The following is an 11,521-nucleotide window of genomic DNA, read 5'->3' on the forward strand; positions in this document are numbered from 1 at the left end:
CATATGGCTTAAACATATCTCACTTCAAGTCTTAAAAAGTGTGTGCGCCTCACTGTTCCACATCAAAAGGGTCTCACACATTAGTGTTAAGATTTTTTTCTAATATCCATGGTAAATAATGCTGCATTCTATTAATTAAAAGGTACAAAAGCGCCAGCGATGTGATCATTTCCACCACGTGCTAACATTGCAACTGCTCATTATACCTGTTGCCCCGATAACGGAAAAGTACCCAAATGGACACATTCTACAATCGTTCCTCTAACGTCAGGCTAAAGTGGTCCCTTTCTCTCTAAGGAAGGTACTATATCACACCTTAACAATTACAGATACACTGATAAAACTAATTATGCCGAGTAACAACTGAACTTATTTTGAGGGATACTGGCACATTATGGTTTTGTTAATGGAAGAGCATTCCTGTTTAATCCAATAGAATTTCATGGAGAGATAACACTAGCACTGAATGAATTTCAAAGCACGTGTGCCACATCCTTTCAAAGCCATTTAACACTGTCCAGCAAAACAGTACTACAAAAAAACCTAACAATGCTATGAACGCAATTACATAGTTGAATGGGTAAGTAACTCACTGGTAACAGGACACGTACTTAAGTCAGATGTTTAATGGAGTCTCTCAAGGTTCAGTAGTAGGACCATTGCTATCCAGTCTATTTTTCTGGATATAACCAACCTGAAAAAATTAAGGCCAGCATTATACACTAATAACTGCAATCAAAGGTGTGAAGTTACTACATTAAGGATGTAAAAATACTTGAAGAAGGTTTAAACTAAATTGGCATCTAATACTATAACAACAATTATACCCAGAAGGACACTAAATATAATACTGTCACATTGAGGAAAAGTATATACATTAGCTACAGAGAATGCTGATAGATAATACAGAGGCTATGAAGTTCTGTGACATACTCCAAAGGGGTCATTATCCCACCATATTCTGCCCTAATCAGACCAGTCATACAGTACAATGTTCCCTTTGGTATGTACCTGACCAGGCATATGCAGCAACTACAGTGACCTTAGAAGTTTCTAACAAAAAGAATACAAGATGTAATAAATCTGCCTTATGCAGAGCACCTTAAAGTCCTTTCCTTACCCAGTCTCCTACAGATTGCTGAGGGGTGATCTATACCCGGCTTAGAAAGCATCTGCAAACCCTGCATTTATGAATCCCCTACATGTACGTAAGTCAAAGAGGAACAGAAATGCAAGGTCTGTGACTTAAACAGAACAAGCTGGAGAGACAGATGTGTCCCAGAGACTGCCTCTCCTATGGAACAAACTTCCCATCCATGTGAAGCTGAGTTCATCTATTACCCAGTTTAAGTACAACCTAGACCTGTGGATGGGAAATAGGAAATTTACACCAGGCCTGGCACCCATTTCCCTTACGGACAGAGGTAGCTTATAAATGTCAGGTCCTCAATGTCCTATTTGGATACACAACATCATCATTCTTTTGGGAAAACTTGACTAGGCTTAGAAAGCCCCCCGGTCATTAGCCTAATAACAATCTATGAAAACTAAACTACTATCAGTGTGCTGCAAGCTTACTCTGTAACAGAGCTCATTCTTAAAGCAGATGAAGTAAAGTCACTGCACCCCATAAACATCATTGGCAATGCCACTTGTAGACTGCATTAAGATTTGCCCTTGGGAGTATTTTCCCTGGGACCCTGTTAAACAAGACTCCTTCCCAACTGGTTAAATATATCTTTAGCTCGCAATGCCCAATGATGCATGCTGTAGTCTGCTCATATTCTTGATACCTCCAGATGCAAGTACTCTGCAGCCTAAAAAAGCCATTTAATACAGTTTGAGAAATGAAGAAAAGAGAAGGACTGGGAAAATGAAAGCTATACACTTTACAACAACAGTAAATTCATTTACAGAATTCAGTTTTTGTTAACCTTTTGGACTTGGTACTTTGTTCATGCTCAACTCGGGGAAAAAAAACTTTTCAAACTGCTCTTTCACCTCCTCATACAATCATACCCCTGCACTTCTCTCCTCCACTTCCACTTTCTGATTAAGCTAAAGGCACAAAAAAAAAAAAAAAAAGAACACAACAGAAAACCTGTATGTTTGTCTTTTCGGCTTTTCCTGGTTAGGGGTCGCCACAGCGGAACTCTGGTCCGCTAATGATTGGCACTAGATTTTTATGGTGCTGAGTTGCCAGCCCGACACGTAACCTTCAGTGAAGGCATGCCCATTCACTCATGTCTTTCGGAGGCCACTTGACCGTGGGGAGGACATGCAGACTCCACACAGAAGGCACTCCAGACGTGAATCGAACAGGAGAACCTCTTGCTGTGAGGCAACGATGCTAAGTGCATAACTTTCATGTCTGCTGGGACATTCAGTCTTTGTTAGCCTTTTTACAGAGTCCCTAGCAGATCAGTCTGGTATCTGGCCTACTGAAGCATACCCTAAACCACTGTACCTCCAGTGGCAGCTCTGGAAGTGATGTCCAGTTTATAATGTCTACCAAAGTGCTCACAGTTGCACAGATATCATCTAAAGATACCCTGATGGCAAAAAGGTTACTGAGGTAGCAAAAGCTCCAGCAGATTAAACCTTAGACAAGTCTGGTAACTCCTTCCTAAACTTAAGATGAAAGTTTAGTTGATTAGTTGTGTAAAATCTTACCATAACCATAGACGTCCTTCTCTTCCAAGTTGCAGTATTCATAACCTTTGGGTTATCCTCTGCATAGCTACCCAAACATCCGGCCAGGTACGTGGGACGTCTGACATTGGCCGTAGGATATATGGGCCATAAAAGTGACATCTGCACTTACCTTATCTCAGAACTGAACACCCCAGTCAGACCCCCAGTCCCAGAACAGCTGCACAAGTCCTGTGTCATCCAACAAGGTGTGTGTGTGTGTGTGTGTATATATATATATATATATATATATACACATACATACACACATTTATATATATATATATAGAGAGAGAGAGAGAGAGGAGGGATAAAATACTGCAACATGAAAGAAGGACGCCTGTGGTTATGCTAGGATTTTACACAAGTAATCTATGTCCTTCTATTCCCATGTTGCAGTATTTATAACCTTTGGGTGACTGCCAAAGCTCAAAGGGAAGAGAATGAGGGTGGTATGGAACTGTTTTCCAAGAACCCATGCAGGATTGCCCTAGCAAACCCTGCTCTAGACCTGGAAATATGGTGCAGTTTGTAGTGTTTGGTGAAGGTATGGACAGATGTCCAGGTAGCTGCCTCGGCTCCAGATAAGGCCATGGCTCTAGTGGAGTGGGCTTTAATTTTTGAGGTTAGCTGCTTGCCATGGTAAGAGTAACAAAAGGAGATGGCCCTGGAAATCCAGGCAGAAATGGTCTGTTTTGTCACCACTTTTCCCAGAGCTCTGGTGTGAAAGGAGACAAACAACTGCTCTGATTTGCTAATGGACTTTGTCTTGTCAAGGTAGAATCTTACTTCTCTGAGAACATCAAGGGAATGCAGGACTCTTTCTCTGTCATTCTAGGAATGGGGAAAGAAAGTGAGGAGGTGAATACATTGGTTCAGGGGCAGCTCATTGACCACCCTAGGCATGAAGGATGGGTTGTTCCTTAGGGCCACTCTATCCTTGTGAAAGATTAGGAAAGAGGCTTTCGATGCTAGTTCAAAAGGGGCAATGGTGAGCTTCTCTAAAACATAGTTCAGGTCTCACTGGAGTGGAACTTGCCTCCTAGGGGGCCTGAGGTGTAGTATTCCCTTAAGGAATAACTTGACGAAGCCAGGAGGCAAGAGGAGGGCCAAGAGGCAGACAAGCCAAAACAGCAGCTAGGCGGGTCTTAACAGAAGAATATGCCAGCCCTGCTTGCAGCAATTCACACAGGTAGGACAACACTAAAGGGACCTCTCCTTGAAAAGGGTTTAGCTGTCTTTGAAGACACTACATGGAGAATCTTTTCCATTTGGACAAATAAGATTGCCTATGTTGGGTTTCCTGGCCTCTTGCAGGACATAAAGCACGGCCTCAGTGTAAAGGTGTCTCTGAAAGAGATCAAAAGTCTATCACCCACATGGTTAGGTTCAAAGATTCCAAGTGGGGATGGATTAGGGATCCCTTGGGCTGTGTGAGGAGTTCCACTCTGAGGTAATTTGTGATGATTGCCCCTGGCTAAATGCAGAAGGAGGGGGAACCAATGCTGTCTCGGCCAAAAAGGAGTCACCAACAAGATTTTTGGTTTGTCCTGCTGGATTTTCAGCAGGACTTTTGTAGGAGTGGGAAGAGGGGAATGCATAGAGAAACAACCCCTTCCATGAGATAGAAAAGGCATTTGTTGCCCTTGCTAGGGGGCTGGGTGCCCTAGTACAAAAGGGTGGAAGTTGTCTGTTCAGAGGGGAGGCAAACTAATCTATTTGTGGAGTACTCCACTTGTGGACTATGTCCAGGAACACATCCCTGTGTGGCATCCAATCATGGGATTGTGACATGGACCTGCTCAAGATGTCTTCCTGAGTGCTCTGGGGTGAAGGAATGCCTGCAGAGTGACTCTGTATAGGACTGCCAATTCCCAGGCCTGGAGTGCAAGTCTGCATAGCAAATAACATTTTGTCCCCCCCCGCCCCGTTTGTTCACATACCAAAGAACTGTAGTGTTGTCTGTGAACAACTTCAGGGGGCCCTGCTTCAGAATGTGTTGGAAAGCCCTCAGAGCAATGATGATGTCTCTCATTTCTCTGATGTTGATGTGCTCCCGCTTGAAAGGGCCTGTTCAAGTGCCTTGCACCTTCAAGCTGCCATAGCAGCTCCCCAGCTCAGGTCTGAAGCATGTGTGTACAGCTCATGGACTGGGGTGATGGGTTGTAACGGAAGGTCTGGGTTGATAGAGACTTGATCCAACCACCAAAGGATCTCCTTCCTTAGGCATGGTAGGAAGGGAATGTTGTGGTCCAAGGGGTAGAAGTGTTGGGTCCATGTGGACCTCAGGTGTCACTGAAATTTTTTCATGTGGAGTCTTGCCAGTGGCATCATGGGGACAGTGGAGGCCCTATGTCCTAGGAGTCTGACATATTGTCTCACTGTCATAGCAGTGGTGTGGAGGACAGACAGCAGATATTGCTTCAGACTTTCCATCTTTTGGGGTGATAGGTATGTCCTCATAACATGTGTCTTTATTCTGCGCCCCAGGAAAACTTGGTCCTGGGAGGGGTTTAGTTTGAACTTGGGAAAATTGGGACTGCAGGACAGAGATGACATTCTGGAGATGAATTTGTAGGGAAGAGGAACAACTTGCCAGGATTAGGAGGTCGTCCAGGTATGGGAAAATCTGAAATCTCTTGGACCAAGCAATAGACTACTACTGGAGCCAAACCCTTGGTGAATACCCTTGGAGCAGTAGATAGTCCAAAGGGCAAGGCAGAGAACTGAAAATGTGAGTAGCCCACAGAGAATCCTAAATACTTCCTGTAGTTGGATCTTATGGGGATATGTAGATATGCATCTTTGATGTCCAAAGTGGCCAGGAATGCCTGAGCTATTAGTAGGGTGAAGAGAGTCTGTAGAGTAAGCATGCAAAAGGTGGGTACTTGTAGAAAAAGGCTGAGATGAGAGAGATCCAGGATAGGTCTCCATGGGCCATCTTTCCTTGGGACTAGGAAAAGTCTGGAATAAAAGCCCTTTCCCTTTTCTGACAGAGGGACAGTCTGAATAGTCCCTTGAGAAAGGAGACTGTCTGGAAAAGGAGAAGCTTGTCCTTCGATGGTTGAGGGATGCCTCTTAAAGAGGGAGGAATGACCCAAGTCATGAGGTAACCCTTTTCTATAACAGACAAGACCTACTTGTATGATGCAATGCTTTGCCAGATGGGAAGACAGTGAGAGAGTCTCTGGGATAAGGGAATGGAATCCAGAGGGGGTGAAGGGGAAAGCAAGTAGTCACAAACTACCTGCCCTGTCCTGAAATTGAGGTTTCTGAACTGGAGTTTGAGCAGGCCTATAAGGAGACTGCTGTTTCCTGGAGCTCTTTTTGCTCCTAGAATGAGGGGTAGGAACAGAATGTTTCCTGATGAACTGTGTCTTAGAGGGATAATTCCTATGGAAGTTAGGGATTGAAGATACAAACAATTGTTTTAAGTCTTGTAATTCCTTCCCTTTTTGCTGAAGGGATTTGAAAAGCTCTGCCACTTTAGTCCCAAAAAGGGCAGAATCGTCCAGGTGTGCATCCAGAAGTTTAGCCCTGATATCATCAGAAAGGGGTTGGAGTCTCAGCCAAGAATACCTTCTAAGCACTGAAGAACAAGCTGTAGATCTGGCCAAGGCCTCTGCAGCATCATAGCTGCATCTGATCAAATGCCTTGTCACTTGACAGGGCAAAGAGATAAGGCTAGATATTTGAGCCTTAGAAGGCGAGTCTGGGAGATCAGCCAAAAGATTAGAAACCTGTTTCCAAAGGGCCAGGGCATACATTGACATGTGTGTCTGGTAGCCGACAGCCCTAAAAGCCAAGGAGACAGAGGTGTATACTTTTTTGTCAATGCATTCCATGGTCTTACTGCCCTTATCAATGGGAAGAACAGAACTGGAGGGAAGTAATCTGGAAGGTTTGCCTGCAGAGACTGAAACAGTGGCATGGTCTGCACCTGGGCATTTAGTCAGAAATTTGGCCCCTTCTGGGACCTTATACAACCTGTCAGGCCTTCTAGGGGCTGGTGGTTGGGAATCAGAGTTTGAGAGGTTGCACTGAAGGTGTCCAAAAAGGTTGGTAAGGCTGGAGGGATGGCAGAAGGTGAAGGGGTGTCCAGCTGTAAGAGTTCATAATACCTCTTTTGAATCGTGGACATTTCAGTGGAATCCCATTTAAAAAACTCTCTCATTTTAGAGATGGTTTCACCAAAGGTGAGGTCCTCTCCAGGGGAGTTTTCCTCAGCAGAGTTCTCCACAGAGGAGGCATACCCAAGAGGGGAAGGCATCTGAGAGGCATAGGAAAAAGAGTCCTTAGAAGAGGAATTTGAAGAGTCCTCAGTATCAAACGAATGAGGATCTTCTGTTTGAGACCTAGGACTGAAAACTGGAGGGGCATCCAAAGGGGAAGGAGGCATAGCAGGCCTAAGGACCATGAAGGCATAAAATAAGCTTTGAGAGAAAGCTTGCCAAATCAGGCAGGCTTTCTGAAGGAGGAGAGACATGTTTTGTCTTTTGTTTCCTTTTTAATGAAGAGGTAGGCCTGTATGATGTAGGGCCTAGGTTTGGACTGTTCTAAAGCAGTGGAGGGACCAGTCTGGCCATCCATTGTGAGCTGAGGTTCCCCCTTGTCGTCGACGCCCAAATGGAAAATCTCAATGGACATGCTTTCAGCCTTAGGTTCTGCAGCCTCCCAAACTGTACCTGCTATACCTAACCTCGGCTGGTTCTGAACATTCCTCCAGGCGAACGTCAGTCACATGGGAACGTTGAGTGAGGAAGGTGCAGCAGTAGGTTAAGGCCTGGAAACTCTGGCCTTTTTTGGAGGCTCGACGATCTGACCAGATGGCCCTTCCATCGCCAGAGCCAAACATTTAAGATGATGGTTTTCTAAGTAGATATTTATGGCGTGCAGACAGCTGCTAAGAGTCTTAGGAATGAAGGCCTGAAAAATCGTGCAGGTTTTATGGTCATGGTTAGGCCATAGACAGAAAATGCAAAGGCCGCAGGCATCCTTATGGGGGATCTGACATCCACACCTACACTTTCCTTTCCTGGATGACATGAACCTAAGCAGGCATGCAGTGACCAAAAAGAGATAAAGAAAACTGCCCCAACATGGTACTTATCTTAATATCAAAGATTCGACAGCAGAGACGGCAGGAACAGCTGACGTTCGATTGGCGGCAAAGAAGTTCTGAGGAAAGGTACATGTAGATGTCACTTTTATGGCCCATGCATCCTATGGCCAGTGTCAGACATCCCACATACCTTGCAGTGACTAAAGCATTTGTATAGTGGCCAGAATTTCGGGTAGCTAAGAAGACCATAACCCAAAGCTTATGAATGCTGCAACATGGGAATAGAAGGACAAAGAAGATACAACAAGAAAGCCAATAAGTCCTACTGGGCTTGGCGACCTTGTCCTCTAGTTTCTGTTAACTAAAGGAAAAAAAGAACTGGTTATCCCTCCTGGAGGTCGTGGTCCTGTCCACATAACACAGACTGCCTCTGGGCAGCCATACATTACAGCTATTACTGTCCCTGGTTCCAGTGCTCTGCAGAGATTAATGCAGGTTCAAAAGACTGATGAAGGTTAGATTCAGTAGCAACCTGTGGCATAAACAAAGCACAAACATGCAAAAGAAACCCACTCCTAGGCAAACTAGGCAAGTAGGTTTGGCAGAGAAGGCCTGTAACTCTAACAGTCTTCAAGCTGAAGTCACAGCTACTTGGACAATGATCTTCCATGTCAAAAAATATTAAATAAGCAAATGCCACTGGTTTAAAGAGAGGAAGAATTGGTTTCTCCAGAATGAAACAAATCCAAATGGGTAACAAGCTTCCCGACAGAAGGATGCCCTTAAACAGTGCAAAGCTTCAGATACTAATAGAAGAAATACTGTTTTTATCGTTGTATAGTATCTGTACAGGACAATTGCCCAGTTGTATTAAGAGTTCTTAAGACTATATACGTAATGTATCTTTGTAAAAAGGACGTTTTGTTTGTCACAAGTATCTCAAATATATCTGCTGGAGCTTTACTTCCCAGGCATCACTAAAAACTGTCTTTGCCTCTTCGGACTTTCCCAGTCAACAAAGACAGACAAATAAATAAATGTCTTGTCAGAAAGATAAGACAAAATAAACTGCTTCATAGGCAGGCAGACAGGAAGTTCCATCTGAAACCTTCTCAAGAGCAGAAACCAAACTTGCATTGGTCAAAACATTGCTACTAAATACTCTCTAGCTCTGTGAAGTATGGCCTTCTGAATAGATTTCATCATCACGTAAAACAGGATAAACAAATAAAGCAACCTTCAAGATCGATGCGTGGCTAATGCATTCCTGCTCTGCCTGCTGGGTGAAGGGATCAGTGAAAAAAAAGTTCTGAAATGTTGGCGAAGCAAACAGACTGTAGAAAGGAAAATACCACTTTAGAAACAATGTCCTGACAGTGTCCAAACTGAGAGACCACTTATGGGGCATCATCAGTAGACAATGACCAAGTCTGCCTAAACCAGAGCTGGCTTCCCCAGGAATATGCAAAATATCATTAAGGAAATGGGAGGGTGAGACTTTCTAATCCTAGACTCTTACTGCTTCCTGACAAGGGGTAAAAGGTTACTCACCTGTTTGCTAACACCAGACTACAGTCATTACCGGACTACAAATCAAGTACCCATGAAAAAAAATTACCTGGAAAATCAGCAAAACTGCACATTGTCACAACAGTGATATGCCAGGGCAAATCTTGGAGACTATGTTCCATGGACCATCTGCTCACTGAAGTAGAAAGTGGTATCTGAAGAGAATGTGGAAGATGCAGTAGGAAAAGACCAGGGGCAACCTTGAAGAAGAATTTGACTGCAGGAATATGCACCAGAGAATCTGACTGATTTCAATGGAGAATTTGAGTTCTGTAGCCACTAGTTCAGAGTCTTCACTTCAAGATCATCATGCATAAAGTATAACCAACACGGTGGCTACGATTAACCTCAGAACTCAAATATCTGTTGGTATTTGACTCTGTGAAATCAAGGAACAAACTGACAGAAGTAGGTTTTCTATTCAGGTCATAAGTAAAAAAAAGACTCTACATGTTCCGAGTTGTTCATAGGTCCTATGAACAGAACGTCTTGGGGAGACTGATCGGCGTCTTTGCCAGACTGATGGTAATCCCTGGGCTGGGAAACAACTGGAGCAAATGATCCCTATGCTGAATGAAACTGTCCCTTGTCAGTGCAACTAAAAGCCAGGTGTGTAGGGGGGATGAGTCAAAATGGCAAGGACTGAAACTGGGAGTGACTGTCTCCTTTTCTGAAGTGCAAGAACTTCCTGGAAGCTTTGGCAATTTCAATGTGCAGACAAGCATCCTGAAGACTGAAGGAACTTCTCTAGTCTCTCTGTGTTAGCCGTGGAAGGATGAATTGTGATGAAATTAAGCATATTAACTGTTTTGGGCTTAGGTGTATAACAGGCCACTAAGATGTGGGTCTAAGGTCTTGCATCCTTTTGGGTACCAAAAAAAAAATTTACGTGTGTGTGTGTGTGTGTGTGTGTGTGTGTGTGTGTGTGTATATATATATATATATATATATATATATATATATATATATATATATATATATATATATATATATATATATATATATATATATATATATATACACACACACACACACATTGTATGTATACATACATCTATATGGGAACACTTTATAATCCCGAAATTCTGAAATACCGAATTTCAGAATCCTGAGATTATAAAGCCAAAAACTCAAAAGTTCGAAACCCCAGAAACGCGAATTTCAAAATCCCGAAGTACGGAGATTTTGAAGTAGTGGTTCTGGTGCTGCGCTGTGTGAAGGGATAGTTGGAAGTTCAGGTAAGTATTTATGTTTAAGGGTTTTGGTTAAGGGCTTTAGTGTGTGTGTCAGTGTGTTTGATTAATGTGATCTGTGTGTGCAAGGGGAATGTAGCTTGTATGATGGTGTTTTTGTGTGTTTGTCTGTGTAGTGCGACCATGGAGTTATTTATTTATTTATCATTTCTTTTACCAGGATAAGTCCAACTGGGCAACAGGTGTCCATTTTCAGTGGAGTCCTGGAGAGAAAAGCTCCAAGGAAGTAACGATGTGAATACACACCATCGATAACAAGAAAGTTAACATTCAGGTAAAAAACAGTTAAATACAAAAACAAATCACATCATACAGTCAAGGTTGCATGTTTACAATAACAGGTTACATTTCTACAATAACAGGTTATAGGACTACAATAACAGGTTATAGGACTACAATAACAGTACAATCTGTGTAAATAAGACACTCAGGAGTAGGTCGATTAGGTCAATAGTATATTTAAGTAGGGGGTTTTGGGAGGCGCAGTGGGGCTTGCCCCCCTTCATGTATGTAGTGTAGGTTTGAGTGTTTGTGTGTTGGGGAAGCTGTGTGTATGTGTGTGTGGTGTATGGTTAGTGTAGTGTTCGTGATTTTAAAATTTGCACTTCTGGGGTTTCGGGATTGTCAGATTTTGGCTTTTTGATTTCGAAATTCTGAAATTCGATATTTCAGTATTTCGAGATTATAAAGTGAATCCATCTATATATATATATATATATATATATATATATATATATATATATATATATATATATATATATATATAGATAGATATATATATATATATATATCGCTAGAAATTGACCAAAATCTGTAAATCACAAAGGACGGTCTCCTTCAGCTGCCAGGGTGATCTTTCACTCTTTCCAATTTTTCTTTTCAGGGACTCGTAGGAGCCAGCAGAAACACCCAAATATATACACACACACACACACACGTATATAAA

The 11,521-nt window shown here is 42.8% G+C and overlaps 1 long non-coding RNA gene across 2 annotated transcripts in view; it reads right to left on the reverse strand.

Annotated features, from left to right (window-relative positions):
* Window positions 1-608: 608 nt before the first annotated feature.
* Window positions 609-11,521, reverse strand: part of LOC122798048 — a 553,957-nt gene continuing 543,044 nt past the window's right edge. For both annotated transcript variants that reach the window (XR_006364210.1, XR_006364209.1), the window contains one exon: window positions 609-694. This is a non-coding gene — a long non-coding RNA (uncharacterized LOC122798048). The remainder of the gene's footprint in view (window positions 695-11,521) is intronic.

This window comes from Protopterus annectens, chromosome 3.part1 (assembly GCF_019279795.1).
Source record: "Protopterus annectens isolate FY-2018-M chromosome 3.part1, PAN1.0, whole genome shotgun sequence".
Taxonomy (NCBI): Eukaryota; Metazoa; Chordata; order Ceratodontiformes; family Protopteridae; genus Protopterus; species Protopterus annectens.